At 49.8% G+C, this 18,993-nt stretch overlaps 1 long non-coding RNA gene and 1 pseudogene across 1 annotated transcript; both read left to right on the forward strand.

Annotated features, from left to right (window-relative positions):
- The first annotated feature begins 4,492 nt into the window (after positions 1–4,492).
- Positions 4,493–4,590, forward strand: LOC112206196 (small nucleolar RNA U13; annotated as a pseudogene).
- A 5,511-nt stretch (positions 4,591–10,101) lies between these two features.
- On the forward strand, positions 10,102–11,222 carry LOC107969264 (uncharacterized). Its single transcript, XR_001710962.3, has 2 exons — positions 10,102–10,568; positions 11,022–11,222. It is a non-coding gene; the product is annotated as an uncharacterized LOC107969264 (long non-coding RNA).
- Positions 11,223–18,993: the final 7,771 nt, after the last annotated feature.

Genomic DNA, 18,993 nt, shown 5'->3' on the forward strand with positions numbered 1-18,993 from the left:
AGCCCAGTGGACTCCTCTAAAAAGCACGTCCGTTTCAGGGCGGGGAGGGGCGGGGCGGAGAGGCTGGAACACGCAACTAAAGTGGGGGTGGGCGGGGGATTGGCAGCGCTGGGAACAGGAGGGACTAAGAATACCCTGAGGTTTGGGGAACGGGGCCTTTCAGTGGTGGTGCCAGGCCAGAGAGCCCAGAGTTGGGACCCAGTTGGGGTGGGGGTAGATTTGTGCCCACCACGTCTGTTTGTTTTCCTTCTTAGCCTTAGAAGTCTATGCAGAAATATCACCCCATTTCCCACAACTCTTCTTGGGCCTGCGTTCATTATTTTTTAAATTTATTTATTTATTTATTTTTGAGACAGAGGCTTGCTCTGTCGCCAGGCTGGAGTGCAGCAGCATGATCTCGACTCACTGGAACCTCCTCCTCCTGGGTTCAAGCGATTCTCCTACCTCAGCCTCCCCAGTAGCTGAGACAACAGGCGAGTGCCACCATGCCCAGCTAATTTTTGTATTTTAGTAGAGACGGGGTTCCACCATGTAGGCCAGGATGGTCTTGATCTCTTGACCTCATGATCCGCCTGCCTCGGCCTCCCAAAGTGCTGGGATTACAGGCGTGAGCCACCGTGCCCAGCCTACATTCATTATTTTATTTCATTCAATAATTAATGTTCAGAACTACCTCTGTGCCAGGTGCTATGCTCACTGCTATTGATAAAGGCCCAGGCAAGACCTAGTGCTTGCTCTCATGGAGATTAAAAATCAAGTGTGAGGCCAGGCACAGTTGCTGGCCAACATGGTGAAACCCCATCTCTACTAAAAATACAAAAAAATTAGCCAAGCGTGGTGGCGGGCGCCTGTAGTCCCAGCTACTCAGTAGGCTGAGGCAGGAGAATAGCTTGAACCCAGAAGGCGGAGGTTTCAGTGAGGTGAAATTGTGCCATTGCACTCCAGCATGGGCGACAGAGCAAATCTCGGTCTAAAAAAAAAAAAATCAAGTGTGAGAGAAAATAAGTAAACCAACACATAATTTCAGATGATAATAAGTGCAATGAAGGAAATGAAACAGACTAATGTGAAGGAGTGAGAAGCAGAGGTGGGAAGGGAGGCCCGCAGAGGTGGAAAGGGAGGCCTTCAGAGCCTCAGAGGAGGTGAAAGGATCTGTCTGGGAAACAGTTTTGTGCAGAGGAAACTGTTCCTGAGGAGGCCCTGCGGTTAGGAAAAGCTTGGCTTGTTGGAGGAGGGAAAGGCAAGAGTGCAGTGAGGGAGGGATTTGGGGGAGAGATGCCAAGGGGAAGTTATGGATTTGGGCTTTGGGGGAATAACATAACAGATTTGGGGTTTTCAGTCTGGAGATGCTAAGTTTGAGATGGCCATTAGACATCCAAGTGGAGAACCCACGTCTGGGCATAGAGCTCAGGACTGCAGGTGTGCATCTTTGAGTCACAAGCACACAGGTACATCTATACCACAGGCTGGTGGAGATCACTAGGCAGAGAATATCCTATAAGTAGGGAAGAGAAGAGGCACAAGCTGTGCCCTAAGGTCCTCTGATATTTGGAAGTCATGCAAAGGAGTGGAAGCAGCAAAGTTCAGTCAATGAGGTAGGAGGAGAACGATGCCGGCAGACACTTTGTCCTCTTGTGCCTGTCACAGTGTTTCATGAAAGCCAACTGAAGTGAGAGTGACTTATCATGTATATTCCATATACACCATGGAATACTATACAGCCATGAAAAAGAATGAGATCGTGGTCAGGCATGGTGTCTCACACCTGTAATCTCAGAACTTTGGGAGGCTGAGGCAGGCAGATCACGAGGTCAGGAGTTCGAGACCAGCCTGACCAACATGGTGAAACCCCATCTCTACTAAAAATACAAAAATTAGCTGGGTGTGGTGGTGACTGCCTGTAATTCCGGCTACTCAGGAGGCTGAGGCAGGAGAATCATTTGAACCCGGGAGGCAGAGGTTGCAATTCCAGCTACTCAGGAGGCTGAGGCAGGAGAATCACTTGAACCCGGGAGGCGGAGGTTGCAGTGAGCCAAGATCGTGCCACTGCACTCCAGCCCGGGTGATACAGCGAGACTTCGTCTCAAAAAAAAAAAAAAAAAAAGAATGAGATCATGTCCTTTGTGGGAACATGGATAGAGCTGGAGGCCATTATCCTTAGCAAACTAACACAGGAACAGAAAACCAATATTGCACGCTCCAGTTCTTACTTTCAATTCTTTAGGATATATACCTAGTAGTAGAATTGCTGGATCATATGGTAACAGTATGTTTAATTTTTTTTTTTTTTTTTTTTGAGACCGAGTCTCGCTCTGTTGCCCAGGCTGGAGTGCAGTGGCGCAATCTGTGCTCACTGCAACCTCCGCCTCCTGGGTTTAAGCGATTCTCCTGCCTCAACCTGCTAAGTAGCTGGGATTACAGGAGCCTGCCACCATGCCCAGCTAATTTTTGTATTTTTAATAGAGATGGGGTTTAACCACATTGACCAGGCTGATCTTGAACTCCTGACCTCAGGCGATCCACCCACCTCGGCCTCCCAAAGTGCTGGGATTACAGACGTGAGCCACTGTGCCCAGCCTGTATATTTAATTTTTTGAGGAACCGCCATACTATTTTCCACAATGGATGCAACATTTTACATTCCCACCAGCAATGCAGGAGGAGGGTTCCAGTTTGTCCACCAATGCTTGTTATTTTCTGTTTATTTGATAATAGCCATTTTAATGGGCCTGAACTGGTATCTCATTGTGGTTTTGATCTGCATTTCCCTAATAATCGGTAATGTTAAGCATCTTTCCATTTGCTTGTTGGCCATTTATGTATCACCTTTGGAGCAATGTCTGTTAATGTCCTTTGCCCAAACCATCCGTTCTTAATTCTTATCCATTGCTAGGTTGAATTTTAGATTTATCATGTGAATCGTATGCAAGACCCACACGTTTTCAAATACGTCAAATGTTTTTATTTATAGATCACTCTTTTTTTTCCTAAAGTAGTATCTATAGTACATTTCTTTATTCATATATCTTCACATGGTCAAGTTTTCTTTCATACATCCAAAATGTAGTGTGATGTTTTCTTATTCACCAAATGTTAGCTCCACTTGTAGTCTGGTTCCAAACTAATCAGCCTGCTTTTAAATTTTAAGACATTTGTTGAAAAAAAATTTTTTTTTCTTTTTTCTTTTTTTGAGATGGAGTCTCGCTCTGTCGCCCAGGCTGGAGTGCAGTGGCGCAATCTCGGCTCACTGCAAGCTCCGCCTCCCGGGTTCACGCCGTTCTCCTGCCTCAGCCTCCCGAGTAGCTGGGACTACAGGCTCCCACCACCACGCCTGGCTAATTTTTTGTACTTTTAGTAGAGACAGGGTTTCACCGCGTTAGCCAGGATGGTCTCCATCTCCTGACCTTGTGATCCACCTGCCTTGGCCTCCCAAGACATTTGTTGAAAGTTTATAGGATCAAACCAAACTCAAGTTGTATCATTTTTAAACATTGGATTGTACATTATTGTAAAGGTACCAGTAACCATTATTATTAAGAATAAGTTAGTGATTATAGCTCCTTTTGTAATAATTAGATCACTCTCATAATACAAATCAATATTGCAAGTATCCATGTGCCGAAATCTAGTGAGTCTAGGAAAAAGTGAAAATGCTTTATTGTCTCTTCATCCTAAAATACATCCTTGGATACTTAGAAATTTCAGTGAATCTATTTTAAAGGAAACTTTGTGTCACTATTGTAAATTGAAAATTCGTTTCATTTCCCATAATAGAAGGTAAGAATAAAGGAGAATGCAATGAAAACCGAACAGTGTAATTCAATTCCAGGTAGATTCTTTTGCCTGTGGCCAGCTCCCTGTTCCAGGAGATTATCTAATGCTAAAGGGGTGCTAAAAACATATCAATACCAAATTGACACTTTCTCCCTGAAAAGGGGAATTGATTTGCCGTTTTATCTCAATTAAACCTGTGATCTTGCACCTCCAAGGACTTGTCCTGGAGTAGCGTTGCTCAACGTGTGGCAAGCAGATGGCTGGCATCAGATGTCTTTGAATGCTTATTAAAAATGTCAGTTCCGGGTTGGATGTGACTCCTGCCTATAATCCCAGCACTTTGGGAGGCAGAGGTGGGTGGATCACTTGAGGTCAGGGGTTTGAGACCAGCCTGGCCAACATGGCAAAACGCCATCTTTACTAAAAATACAAAAATTAGCTGGGCCTGTTGGTGGGTGCCCACGGTCCCAGCTACTCAGGAGACTGAGGCAGGAGAATCGCTTGAACCCAGGACGCAGAGATTCCAGTGAGCCGAGATCATGCCACTGCACTCCAGCCTGGGCAGCAGAATGAGCAGTGTGAGACTCTGTCTCGAAAGAAAAAAAAAATGCCAGTTCCCCATCCCTGCCTCACACCAAGGAGGCAGACTCCCCAGAAGATTAGCCAGGGAATCTACATTTTACAGTAGGGTGATTCTTCTTTAGAACCACTGCCCTTGATCCTTTTGTACTTGGTAAGCATGATGATTGGGTTTTTATGCTTATATATGAGACATGCTTGTCTCAAATCTTGTTACAGCACATTACCCTTCCTACTTAAAAGGTTAAAAAAAAAAAAGAACCATCGCCCTTGATCATGTAAATATTTTATTACATTCTCTCCTACAGCTCATGATGATCTCAGACAGGTTGAACAGGAGTTGTCACCCAACCCCTCAAGATATAGATGAAGAAATATGAGCCCTGACTGGGAAAGGGGTTTACTTGAGATTTTAAAATGTCCATTAAGTCATGTGCACCCCATCTTTGAGCCCCTGAATGATTTGGCTCCTGCTTGCCTTCCTTTTTTTTTGAGATGGAGTCTTGCTCTGTTGCCCAGGCTGGAGTGCAATGGCACCAACTCAGCTCACTGCAACCTCTGCCTCCTGGGTTCAAGCCATTCTCCTGCCTCAGCCTCCTGAGTAGCTGGGATTACAGGTGCCCATCACCACGCTCAGCTAATTTTTTTGTATTTTTAGTAGAGATGAGGTTTTGCCACATTGGCCAGGCTGGTCTCAAACTCCTGACCTCAGGTGGTCCACCTGCCTCAGCCTCCTAAAGTGCTGGGATTACAGGCGTGAGCCACTGCACCGGGCCTTTGTTTCCCTCCCTCCCTTCCTTCCTTCCTTCCTCTTTCCTGTCTTCTCTTTTTCTTTCTTTTAAATTCTAATATTCTCATCAAAGCTGTAGATGCATATGATTTAAAGAGTCAAATAGTTCTACAAATCTCTCACCAACAACTGCTTCCTGCTCCACTTCTGTCCTTTCCCTCTCATGAAAGACAATAACTTTCACTACTTTCTTTGATAATCTAAACCACTGCATCTCAAAATAGCATGCATGATTGTTTATTTAATGATTTTTCAGCTTTAGGCAAATATTGGCTTCTCCCTGTGGAAGATAGGATTTTTTTTTTTTTTTTTTTTTTTTTTTGAGACGGAGTTTCACTCTTGTTACCCAGGCTGGAGTGCAATGGCATGATCTTGGCTCACTGCAACCTCCGCCTCCTAGGTTCAAGTGATTCTCCAGTCTCAGCCTCCTGAGTAGCTGGGATAACAGGCATGCGCCACCACACCCGGCTAATTTTTGTATTTTTAGTAGAGACGGGGTTTCACCATGTTGGTCAGGCTGGTCTCGAACTCCTGACCTTGTGATCTGCCCGCCTCGGCCTCCCAAAGTGCTGGGATTACAGGCGTGAGCCACCGTGCCTGGCCTGGAAGATAGGATTTCATTTTCTTTCCTAGTCTTGCTCCCATTTGCAAACCTTTCTCACCCCCATCCTTCTAATACAGTTTTATTAGGACCGAGCAAACTTGACACTCAGTGTTTACGTGATTTTTGTTATGGATATGCTATCCATAGGGGACATTTATAGTATACTGTAATTATTTTTTTCTTCCATACAAAACCTTTTGTTGTTTCTCTAGATAATAATGATTATATTATTGGTCTAGTTTTCTATATATTTTTCATTAGTTTAATCCGAAACTTCACCACTTGTTCAGATTGCCTCTCTATCAGTTCAGACACGTCCATTTCCCAGTTGGTTCCACTGCGTGAAGGAGTCTCTCCAGTGTGTCCTGTTGGCTTCTTTCCTGGTCCTCCTGAGCTCTTGCTTCACCACCATCCTTTGCCTTCCTTTTACCTCTCTGCTGTGCTGGAGATTTGTTTCCTGGATCTCATGTTTTGTTATTTCCTGGCTTATTTCTTGGGCTAAGCAAGAAAGGGTATGTGGGAGGGAGGAGAAGTTTTTAAGACTTTGCATGTCTGGAAATGCCTATAATCTATCTATACACTTGAATAGTAGTTCTGAAATCAATTTTTTTTTTTTTTTGGTTCGGAATTTTGAAAGCACTGCTCCAATGGCAGCAGTGTTGCTATAAAGAAGCCTAGAGCTATTTGCATTCCTGATTATTTTCATATGACATGACATTTTCTCCAGAAGCTTTTAGGAGCCTCTCCCTGGCCCAGCTTCCATAATTTCACAGTGATGTGCCAAGGTGTAGTCAATTTTTATTAATTGTGCAGTACTCTCAGTAGGTCCTTTCAGTCTTGAAATTCATGACCCTCAGTGTTGGGAAGATGTCTTGAATTATTTCATCGATTATTTCCTTCTCTTTATTTTTTCAGTGTCTCTTTTTTGAACTTATACTTTAGATGTTGGGTCTCCCAAACTGGCTCTCCAGTTCCCATTCTTGATTTCATTTATTCTCCATTTTATTTTATTTCCAATTTCCCATCACTTTTCCTTTTGTTCTGTTTTCTAGTAGATTTTCTCAACTTTCTCCTCTAGTCCTATTGAGCTATTATTCCTCCTATCATATTTTTTTCAGAGGTGGGGTCTTGCTATGTTTCCCATGCTGGCCTTGAACTGCTAGACTCAAGTGACCTTCCTACCTCACCCTCCTGAGTAGCTGGGAATATAGACATGGGCCACCATGCCCAGCTTGTGTATATTTGTTTTATTAGTAATCTGTTTGTGTTTCATGCTTGCGATATTTGATCTTGTTTCTCTGAGGATATTAGTGATAAGGTATTTTGGATTTTTGTTTGTTTCTTTTTTTTGTTTTTGTTTTAAGATGGAATCTCTCTCTGTCACCCAGGCTGGAGTGCAGTGGCACGATTTTGGCTCACTGCAACCTCTGCCTCCTGGGTTCAAGCAATTATCCTGCCTCAGCCTCCTGAGTAGCTAGGACTACAGGCATTCGGCACCATGCCCAGATAATTTTCATATTCTTAGTAGAGACGGCGTTCGCAATGTTGGCCAGGCTGGTCTTGAACTCCTGACTTCAGGTGATCCAACTGCCTCGGCCTCCCAAAGTACTGGGATTATAGGCGTGAGTCGCTGCGCCCAGCCTGTTTGTTTCTGATATTTGTGGTATGTGAGTATTATCTATTGCTGCAGAATAAACTACTATAAACCATAGTAGCTTAAAACACCAAGAACCATGTATTTGCAGATGATTTTGCAATTTGGGCAGGAGTCCATGCAGTGTCAGCTGGAGTCCTTCATGCAACTACATTCGCCTGGGAGATAGGCTGGCACTGGAATATCCAAGAATGGTTCCACTCACATGTCCAGCATGGCTGGGGGCCGGCGGGGTCTTTCTCCACGTGGTTGCTCATCATTCAATAATCCTTCCTGAGCTTCACTACATGGTGCACGCATCCCAGAGGCCTCTTGCAGCCCAGACCAGAAGCTGGCGCAGTGTCACTTTTGATGCATTGCATGGGTCAAGGCAAGTCACAGACCAGCCCAGAGTCCATGTGGGAGGGGAAATGGACTCAACCTCTTGATAGAAGGAGGAGGAAAGAATCAGTGTACATGTTTAATCTACCACACCATTTTTTGTTTTTTGTTTTTGAGACAGGGTCTCCTTTGTCACCCAGGCTGGAGTGCAGTGGCATAATCACAGCTCACTGCAACCTCAATCTTCCAGACTCAAGCGATCCTCCCACCTCAGCCTTTGGAGTAGCTGGGACCACAGGCACATGCCACCATGCCTAGCTAATTTTTAAATTTTTTTTGTAGAGACTAGGTCTCCCTACATTGCCCAGGCTGGTTTCAAACTCCTAGGCTAAAGCAATCCTCTTGCCTCAGCTTCCCAAAGTGCTAGGATTACAGGTGTGAGCCACTGCACCTGGCCCACAACACCATTAAAAAAAAAAAAAATTATTGGCTGGGCGCAGTGGCTCACGCCTGTAATCTCAGCACTTTGGGAGGCTGAGGCCGGTGGATCACCTGAGGTCGGGAGTTCAAGACCAGCCTGACTAACATGGAGAAACCCCGTCTCTACTAAAAATACAAAAAATTAGCCGGGCGTGGTGGCACATGCCTGTAATCCCAGCTGCTTGGGAGGCTGAGGCAGGAGAATCACTTGAACCTGGGAGGCAGAGGTTGTGCTGAGCCGAGATCATGTCATTGCATTCCAGCCTGGGCAACAAGAGTAAAACCTCGTCTCAAAAAAAAAAAAAAAGTTCTTTTACTGCCATTTGAATGGGGTTTTGGAGGGAGAAAAAGTCAATGTTTGTGTTAAATCTTCCACTTTTATCCATAATAACTTAGAAGATCAACCTGTTGCCCTTCTCCACCTCTAATTCCCTACCAGTTGCATCCATAGCCCCATTCTAGCACCTTTTACTGTTTTCTACATACTTCTGCTGAAGCAGGGAGTACCTTGGAAGAGGTAAAACTGAAGTCTTCTTAGCTGAATTTTGTGGAGAATCCTAAGATAGGGCTAAGCAGAATGAGATAGGCCTTTGATAAAATGTTTGAATTCATTTTAATTTTGTTTTGCATCATCTTATTTGTTTTTTCAAACTTGTAAAGTTATAAAAAGAAATTGTGGCCAGGCATGGTGGCTTACACCTGTAATCCCAGCACTTTGTGGGGGTGAAGGCGGGAGGATTATTTGAGGCCAGGAGTTTGAGACCAGCCTCGGCAATATAAAAAGCAATGCCTAGGTCCCTCCCTAGATTCCGGATATTGGACCCAGGTATTAAGCTTTTTTTTTTTTTTTTTTTTTTTTTTTTGAGACGGAGTCTTGCTCTGTTGCCCAGGCTGGAGTGCAGTGGTGTGATCTCAGCTCACTGCAAGCTCTGCCTCCTGGGTTCACGCCATTCTCCTGCCTCAGCCTCCCGAGTAGCTGGGACTACAGGTGCCCGCCACCACGCCCGGCTAATTTTTTTTGTATTTTTAGTAGAGACGGAGTTTCACCATGTTAGCCAGGATGGTCTCGATCTCCTGACCTCGTGATCTGCCCGCCGCGGCCTCCCAAAGTGCTGGGATTACAGGCGTGAGCCACTGGTATTAAGCATTTTTTAAAGCTTTCTGGATATTCCAGTATGCAGCCACCATTGAGAACTGCTGCCCGTGAAGCGTGTTTATGTCTTCTTGGGAACGAGGGAGGAAAGTTGATGCAGGAGGGAGAAGAGCCCATTTCAGAAGTGAAAACCCAAGAAAGTGAAGGTGGCAGCCCCAGAGCCCAAGTAGGGATGCTGGCAACAAGTAAGGCTGAAGTTCAAGCAACAGAAAATTCCAACTGAAGCTGACTTTCCCAATGCAGTTGGTTATCAGCATCTACAGTAGCAAAGGTAGGGTGTGTGACAGACACAATGAATTACCCGCCCTAATGTCGTTCTCCCTTCTGCCTTCATCAAACCAAAATTTGCTTCAGGGCAGGAATGTGGCCAGCCCCAGTACTGAATCATGTTTGGTCTAAGGTGAGGGTGATAATGCTGTTCTCTGCCTCCCCAGCCTTGTGGTTACAGCATGGCTGCCCCAGAGATGACCAAGGCCCTGACGTCTTTTGGCCTCTTCTTTCTGCCTTCTGTAGTGTTGACTTCAATCTTGGGCTCTACCCAGGGCTGCTGTTCTGGAATTAGTTCCAGAACTCACGTCCTCGTGCCACACCAACCAGGAGAAGAGAGGGAGTTTTTTTCTGCTAGCACCTGAGGAGGAGGGTTGACGCTTCTCTTTTCCAAAACTCTGGCAGGTGGCTGCCCCCCAGGTCATTTTTCATTGATCACTGTGATCCCTGAACCGACCAGTGTGGCCAGAAGCAGGGAATATACGGAATGGTTTAAGCCAACAATGGTATATCCCTGGAATTGGGGATGGAGTCAGTCTCATTCAGATCACATGGCTGAGAATAGGAATGGGTAGTTTCATAAAGGAAATCTGAGGGGTTGGTACCAGGAAGTTGGGGAACAAAGGCTGGGCAGCAAACCACTCTCACAGCAGAGCAGGGACACATCTTCCATCATAATAGGCAGGAGGCTGGGCAGATGGGTACAGTCACAGAAGGGTCTGTGGGCTGGAGGGCAGGGATGGTGTGAGAGCTCCTTCCTCGTCATTTTACTCTGTCAGTAAGACATGGATGAGGTCTTGCATCAGCTAGGAGGGGTCTGGAAACTTCTGAGTCAGGTCTTGTGCAGGGTGCTGGGGATGAAAGGATAAACAGGACAACATCCTTGCTCTCCAGTAGCTACTGATTTGATGGGAAAAACCCACAGCCCAAGGGAATATAATGGAAGGTATGTGATGGCAGCAGCCAGTCCCCTTATTCAAGTAGCAACGTCCCCATTTTCCTGTAAAGAATAATTCCTTCCCCATTCTCAGCCCACATGATTACAGTAGAGCTCACTTCACTCTCTGGCTCCAGGGGTGGGCACATGATTCAGTTTGGGCAAAATTAGGCAGGACTTGGAAATTATCTGGGGATGGTGGCACACGCCTGTACTCCCAGCTACTTGGGAGGCTGAGGCAGGAGGATAGCTTGAGCCCAGGAACTGAGGTTACAGAGTGATTGATGATCCTGCCACTGCACTCCAACCTGGGCAACAGAGCAAGACCCTGTCTTTAAAAACAAACAAACAACAAAAAATCAGCCCTGGGATTTTTTGTTTGTTTGTTTGTTTTAGTTGCTGAGATTATAGTATGTAAGCAAGCCTTGAAATGGTTGCTGGCTATTTCTGTGACCATTTCAGGAGAGCCCACCTGAGAATGAAGACAACACAGACAAAAGCACAGCTGAATGGCATGTAGAGATACAGTGCGGGAGCTCCTGGATGCACTGATACCTGAAGCAAGACCTATTCTTGGTCTCTTTTTTTGGTTACCTGAAGCAAACGTTTCCTTTACAAAAAAATTGAAACCCTTTAGATCAGAAGAATCCTGATGAATACGGAGGTCTCTCAACCCTGTGTATTTGATTCCTGAACTGAGAGCATCACATGTCTCTGTCTTATCTGTTCTGCTCCTCCTCACATCTTTCGTGTCCTGCATCCCTGTCACTCATCCCACCAAAGGGGTCCCTTAGATAATCATGTCATGTATTCATTCAACAAGTATGTCTTATGCGTGTCTACAGGGGGTTTCACCATGTTGCCCAGGCTGGTCTCAAATTCCTGACTTTAGGTGATCTGCCTACCTCGGCCTCCCAAAGTGCTGGGATTACAGGAGTGAGTCACCGCGCCCTACGGGATCAGGTTTTTTACATGTGAATATCCAATTGTTCCAGCACCATTTGTTGAAAAGACTATCCTTTCTCCACTGAATTCCCTTTGCACCTTTGTCAAAAATTAGTTGCCCATGTACATGTGGGTCTATTTCTGGATTCTCTACTTTGTTACATTGATCTGTTTATCTATCTTTACCTCACACACATGCACTGATTAGTACTCTGCCTGATACTCAAGGCAGCCCTTTCTGCAGATCTGGGAGTTGCCCTCTGAGCAGTTGTCTCCTCTCCAGCACTCTGTCTTGCTGACTCTAGTCCCCTTGGTCTCTCCTTGGACTCTCACCTCCATCTCTTCCTTCCAGAAAGTCCCCCAGGCTCTGCCCAGTTCTTTCTCCCTGTGCCACAGCCTGATAACTCTCTAGGCAGGAAGCTGGAGAAATCTTAGGGCTCAGCTCACTTGTTTTCTGTCTCTCAAGAATTTCTTTCCTTCATTGCCTGATGTCCAGTACCTTGAAACTGATGTTCCATATATCCTCTCCAGCTGTCTGAAAGTTTTGAAGGGGAAGGAAATACAGTCCCTGCTACTCCATCCTGGGCAAAGGCCTACAACTAAAGAATTTAAAACTCTCTGTTAGTCTGTTCTCACACTACCATAAAGAACTACCTGAGGCTGGGTAATTTATGAAGAAAACAGATTTAATTGACTCACAGTTCCACAGGCTATGCAGGAAGCATGGCTGGGAGGCCTCAGGAAACATAACCATGGTGGTAGGTGAAGGGGAAGCAACCACATCTTCACATAGCAGCAGGAGAGAGAGAGCAAAGGGGGAGATGCTACACACTTTTAAGCAAACAGATCTCATGAGAATTCACTCACTATCACAAGAATACCAAGGGGGGGAATCTGCCCCCACGATCCAATCACCTCCCACCAGGTCCCTCCCCCAACATTGGGAATTACAATTCGACATCAGATTTGGGTGGGGACACAGAGCCAAATCATATCCCTCTCTTCCAGCTTTAAATTTTGAAGTTAATTAAGACTTCTGGCCAGTCTCCCTGCTCCATGCAGGTCTCACTTAAAGTTTAGACTGCCAGGATGCAGGAGGGCAGGAGCATGCCAAACAGAGCAAAGGGCCCGTGCAGGGCCTGGAGGTGGGGAACTGTAGGGCAGGATGTGTTTGGGGACATGGGAGTAGGAAATAGAAAAGAAGAAAGTGAACTCGGGAGAGATAGTCCCATAGCTGGAGGGGAGAAGAGGAGATGGCAGAGGGGTGGGACACAGTGAGGAGCTGAGAAGAGGCCAAGGGAGCCCAGGGGTTCACCCCACGGCACGGGCTGGTGCAGGGGAATGTGCCAAGGCTGAACTCGGCTCCGCCTGACCCCAGAGCTCAAACTCTGAACCACTTACTACCCTGCCCATTCTGATAACCTGGCCAGAAAGGTGAAGAGGAGTTCATACGGGACCCAGACCGAGGGACCCTGCCTGAGGCTCACAGCCCCCAGAAGGAACAGTAAAGATGGACAAAATTGGGTTTTCCTGGTCCCAGAAGGGTTGCTCCCCTCCAGGATGCTGAGCAGGGCCCCTGCAATGTGAGGGGCTTGGTCTGAGTGTCGCAGGAGCCCAGAGTTCCCACCCGGTCCCCACATGGTCCCAAGGGCTGGGGTGAAGGCAGCTCATGGTGGACACTTTACTGTGCCCCTGAAGATCCTGGGGGTGGAGAGAGGTGGAGCCTTACAATGTGAAGCTGGGAACCTGCTGGATGTGCAGATGTCTGGGCACCTCCTGGAGATTCAGACTCATTGGGTATGGGTTGGGGCTGGGCCTTGGAGCTCCCAGGCGATTCTGTTGCAACAGGTGACCTGGGGCTCCTCCTTGAGAGGCACCGCTTCATGCAATGGGCATCTTTTCCCAAAGAGCCGCTGGGAAGGTGGAGGGCCAATCGTTCAGTGCTCTAAGAATCTCCCAGTCAGTGTCCCAATGGGAGTCCAGGGCCTGGGGAGAGAACAACAAGCAGGTGGGGGAGGGGAGGGGCTTCAGCAGGCAGGCAGAGGCAAGCTTGGTGAAGGGGGGTCTGTCGGCACCCCTTTAAAGTCCCCTGTGCTCTGGGCTCCTTCCCATCCCAGATCTTATCTCTGGGTGCCTGTCCCTGGATGGAGCTTCCCCAGGGCACCCCAGGACCCCCCAGGGAAGGAGGAGGGGGCAGATCAAAGGGCAGGCGCCCAGACAAGGGAACCTGAGATGCTGTCTTTGTCTGCATCCTGGAGAGGCCCGGGGGAGACAGGATGGATGGGAGCACTGGGCCAGAGGCTAGTGGGGTGGGGGGGTCAGTAAACCAAATCCTGGTGTATTCACTACGGACAAAAGGAAGGGGTTGGAGAGGGGGTCAGCCTCCTCTCACCAGGTGCTCTGGCTAGAGGCTTCCGGCAAGATCTTGGTACATCCGGGTCAGGTTCTCTTCAGGGTCAGGAAAGAGCCAAAGGAGGTGGCAGTTTGGGGACCCAAATCCACTCATCAAGACTCCCTTTTAACTGATTCCAAATTATCCACACCCAGGAGGGGGCCTAGGAGCAGAACTGCGGGTGAGGGTAGAGTAGAAAAATAGGCCACTCCCCAGACTCCCCATTCCCAGACACCCCCACCCCTCCGGGAAAGCTGAACAGCCATTTGGGTGTAACACCATCCCCAAGCTTGGGCTCCCTCACATCTGGAGCCCCAGCTGCTGCTGCCATGGAGGCTGTGAACTCTTCCCCGCGGCCTGCCTGGTCACAACAACAGGAGAAGAGCCAAGGGGGCGGCAGCTGTCTGCTCAGGGCTGTCTGGCCACAGGCAGACGCCAGGGCTCTGGAAGGGGGTGGCGACAGTGGGAATCCGTGTTTCACCTGCCTCTATGGTAATTTGGGGCCTTACAGTTGGAGTTAGGGTTGGGCATGTGTTTGGGATAGGATTAGCGTTATCCCAACTTTGGTCAGAATTCAAGGAGAACCAGAGACTGAGACCCCCAAACCTTGTGCCCCTCACAATATTCCAGGCGAGAAGAGGTGGTGAGCTGGGTGGAGGTGGGGCTGGGTAAACCCGGGGGCAGGTGGGAGTGTGAAGGCCTGAAGTCATCTTCCTGTTCTCCAGGGCTCTCACACGCCATGACCCTTCCCTCCATCACCTCTGAGGCTGGTTGTTCTAAACCCACATGTACCTGTTGCTGTCTCTGTTACCACACATTCAGCAGCTTAAAACAACACACATTTACCACCTCAGAGGTTTCGCGGGCCAGGAGCCTGGGTGCAGGTCGTCTGCCCAGGGTCTCACAGTCCAGGTGTCGGCTGGGCTACCTTTCCTCATGGGCCTCTTCCAAGGTCACACGGTTGTTGGCAGCCTTCAGTTCTTGCGGCCCTAGGGCTGAGGTTCCGGTTTTCCAACCGGCAGCCAGTGGCTGGCTGCTCTCAGCTCCAGAGGCCGCCCACAGTCCCTGCCACTGGCCCTCACCCAGGCCCCCTCAGTGCAGGGCAGGACACATCTTCAAGGCCAGCAGGAGGCTCTCTCTGACCTCAGGGAGGGCCTCAGTCCCTCTTTTAAGAGCTTTCACTTGATTACATCAGGCCCACCCAAGGTAATCTCCCTTTTGATAAATCAAAATCAACCAGTTTGGGACCTTAATTACATCTGCAAAGCCCCTTCACCTTTGCCGTGTTCTATTGGCTGAAAGCAGGTTGCCGATCCTGCCTGCGCCCGGGGGAGGGGAATCTGCGAGAGCATCACTCACTGGGGTCACCTTAGGTTGCCTCTGCCACCATCCCACCTTTTCTCACATCACTACATCTCCTCCTTCTGCAGACTTCTGCCATCTCGGTCTCCGTGAGTCAGCGAGCTTGCCAATAGTCCAGGGAGTGGGGCAGGGGGGACCCTTTCTTTCTTCAACTTTGACTTCACAGAGGGCTGTGGAAGGTGCACCAGGCATGCTGGGGGTGTGCAGGCCTGAGACCCCCATCCTTATCGGGGAGGCTAACTCCACATAAAGAAGCCACTTTAGATCCTTAGAGGAACCCAGGAAAGTGTCTAAGCAGAGGGGTACTTTGAGCCAGGGCTGGTGGCAGTTTGCAGGCAGCCAGGATGTGGGGTGGGGAGAGGAAAGGACAGCTCCAGCTAAGGGGCGGCTTAAGCAAAGTGGATTTGGGGAACAATGTGGCTGTTGACTGCAGGGCTTTAGACAGACAGATCAGACTGGCAGGCAGCTGGGGGAGCACTGGGAATGTCAGGCTGGGGGCAATGGGGAGCCACGTGTGCCTGCGGGTGGGGGACATGATAACATCTTGTTATGGACGCCTCCTGAGAATCCCGTTTCCTTCTCTATATTGAGCTCCCACTATAAGCCGGACACTGTGTTTGGGGCTGGGAATGCAATACTGAATCAGCAGAGAGGGGACCTCAGGGATTTTAGAGACGAATCGGGACAGACAAACCAAGTCATCAATTACATCTGCAGTGTGAACTAGGAGAGGACAGGGTATTGCAAGAGCAAAGAACCAAGGATCTGACCTAGTCTGGCAAGTCCACAGAGGCCCGGATGGGAGGGGATGTGGTGGAAGGAGGCAGCCAAGCCGTGGTGGTGACCCATATATCACAACACCCCACGAACCACGGCAGAGAAAACAGAAAAGGACAGGGGAGTGCCTCCTGGCCCTCACACATGAAAATAAGGTCTGGAAACAACCTCCTTGTCCCTAATTCTTATCCTCTTTCAAAATAAAGGCCACCCACACTCCTGTGTGCCCAAGTCCAACCTGGCACCTTCCTCCTGATTTCACCCACCATGAAGGAAAAGCCCTAGAATCCCGAACCCCTGCATGGACTCAGAGGCACGCGGCCAGCCAGAGGGGCATTGCCGTGTGTCTGCAGGCTGTGGGTGCTCCCCGGGGTGGGTCACCCCTCTGTGCCCACCTCAGCAGGCCCAGGGGCCCCCGCCCCACTGCCTCACTGTTCTGCACACCCACCCAGATGTTCTCACGCCCCATCGCCCCAGACACAGCCCCAGACAGCTGCACAGCTGGCCTCCTGGCCGGTGGGACAGTAGGCCTGCCAATAGCCCGGGGAAGGAGGGCAAACAGGGGACACCTCAGACAAACAGATCTGCCGCCCTGAGCCAAAGCATACAACGGGCAGGGGCCTGAGCAAGCAGGCTGGCCAGGGGGTGGGCTTAACCCTTTCTCTTCCAGCATGGCCCCAAGGAGTCCCCTGTGAACTCATCGCTGCCATTCCCCTGCCTCCAGCCTCATGCTCCCCCTTCCTTGCTTCCTGAAGAACAGGTTCATTCATTCTCTCATTTTTACAGACATGGGTAAGACAGGTTTGCCCCCAAGGTGCCAGGGTCTAGAAGTTCTTCCTGTTGTCTGACCCTCCTACTCTGTGTTGGTCACTGCTGTCCTCTGCTACGGCAGCTGCTGACTGCCCCCTTCTGGCCAGTGGCTCCTGCCCTCGGATCTCCAGTTCCCCTCAGCCTCCAGGCGGGCCAACAGGAGGTCTAGGAATAGTAGGAACAGGAGACATGGCCATTGCAGGGTCTGGAGGGAGCTCAAGGCACCTCCATGTCCCAAGGGTGTTGCCTCTGCTCTGGAGGCAGCACAGAGCCATGGGTGCAGCCTGGTCACAGGTCCCCACCCACTAACCAAGCCTGGACAAGTCTCTGAGTCCCTGCTTCCCCATCTGCAGGATGACAGTAAGCATAGGAGCCCCGTGCGGGCTACTCAGAGGACGAGAGGAGGCCATGCCTGCCACACAGGGCGACTGCTCGGCGGCTGCCTCTGGCTATCTTTATGACAATAGCAGGTACTGAGCACACTCTGGGGACAACAACATCTGAGCCATCTTGAATTCACACTCTTGTGCGCGAGGCAGACATTGAACCCATAGGCAAATCAGCAAAACGTGGTAATCCTAGATGTGACAAGTGACAGGAAGGAAATCAAAATGGGGGTGAGCAGGGGCCTGGGGGGGAGGAGGAGGGGGCAGCCACAGTCAGGGCTGGGGTTTAGAGAGCAGCCGTTTGCCCATCTCTCAGGGCCTGGGTCCTGGTATGTGTTGGGAGACAGATTCAAAGGTGAATGGGTGCCAGGCCCTGCCCCAAGACCTCCTAGCCCTGACAAATGCTGAGGCACGCAGGGTTGCAGGCGCACACAGAAGGGGCCCTTCGTCGCCAGGGCAGGCAGAGGGAGAGAGGGGCTCTGGGCTATTGGAAGAGAAAGTGAGGCTGGGTGTGGTAGGGCGGCCCTGTGAGGCCAGAGGTGACAGGCTCTGAATGCCAGGCAAGGAATTGGGGCGTTCTCCTGGGGCACTAGGGAACCATGGAAGGTTTGAGGCCAGGAAGTGATGTCTCAGATGTGGGTTTCTGGAGAGCCACTCTGGCTACTGTGAGAAGTAGGGGTTGGCAAGGCCGGCCCTAGGGAATGGTGCGGGCCTGAAGCCTGGTGGCCCAGAAGCCCAGGTAGAAGGGGCCAAGTTTGTGTTGAGGAGGAAAATGGGTAGTTCCTGGCGACTGACTGCAGCTGCAGAAGGGAAAGAACTGGAGTCTCCCCAGGAGCGTGACTGCGACCCGCTCCTCTCAATTCAATGCTTGGGTGAGCATCTGTGACAGGCCAGGCTTGTCCCATGTGCAAGGGACAGCCATGAACGGGCCAGATGAGGAATCTCACAGAGCTCCCAGCCTGTGAGGGACAAGCGGGTGTTAAACACATCGCAACGAGAGTGATGACTTACGAATTCTTAAAGGAAGGGGCCAGGCTGTGTGCTGTGCACCTCGAGCTCCCTGAGGGCAGGGGCTGTGTCTCCCCCTTCACTCTGGAGTCCCTGAGGTCGGAGCGGTGTGCTCTCTGCAGGCTGGAGGCTCCCTCAGAGAGGGTCTGTCTCCTGCCAGGGCTGTGGCTGTGCACCGGCTGTCAGGCCCTGTCTGCTCCCCACACCACCTGAGGGGCCAGAACAGAGGGGAACAGGCCGTGTCATCCTGAAACACTCACCAGCCACCCGCTGAGCTGAGCTGAGCTGAGCCCACAACTCCAGGGCAGCCAGGCCGCCCACTTTCTCTCAGAAGCACCTCTCAGGGATGTGGCCAGAGGAGATCTCCCCACATAAGGTCCCCCCTGGGGCTCCGCCCTTGCTGCCACAGCTGCGCAGTCTCCCCACAGCCCTGGGCCCTCCGCTGTGGAAGCCAGGGGTGGCTGCTGAGTGGGGCTGGGGACTCTGGGCAGAGGCTGAGATTCGCTCTCACTTTCAGAGGGCCCGAGGGCAGGAACAGGAGGGCTGGCTGCGGAAAGTGTCCTTAGCCTCCGTCCTCAGTCCTGTGGGCCTTTGTTCTATTGGCCTCAGTTTGCCCCTGAGGTGATGGATCTGCGGTGGTCATGGCAGTCCCTTCTGGCCCTCACAGTTGTTGGGGTTTTGTTTTGTTTTGTTTTTGAGATGGAGTCTCGCTCTGTCACCCAGGCTGGAGTGCAGTGGTGCAATCTCGTCTCAC

The sequence above is a fragment of the Pan troglodytes genome, chromosome 19 (genome assembly GCF_028858775.2).
Source record: "Pan troglodytes isolate AG18354 chromosome 19, NHGRI_mPanTro3-v2.0_pri, whole genome shotgun sequence".
NCBI classification, from domain to species: Eukaryota; Metazoa; Chordata; class Mammalia; order Primates; family Hominidae; genus Pan; species Pan troglodytes.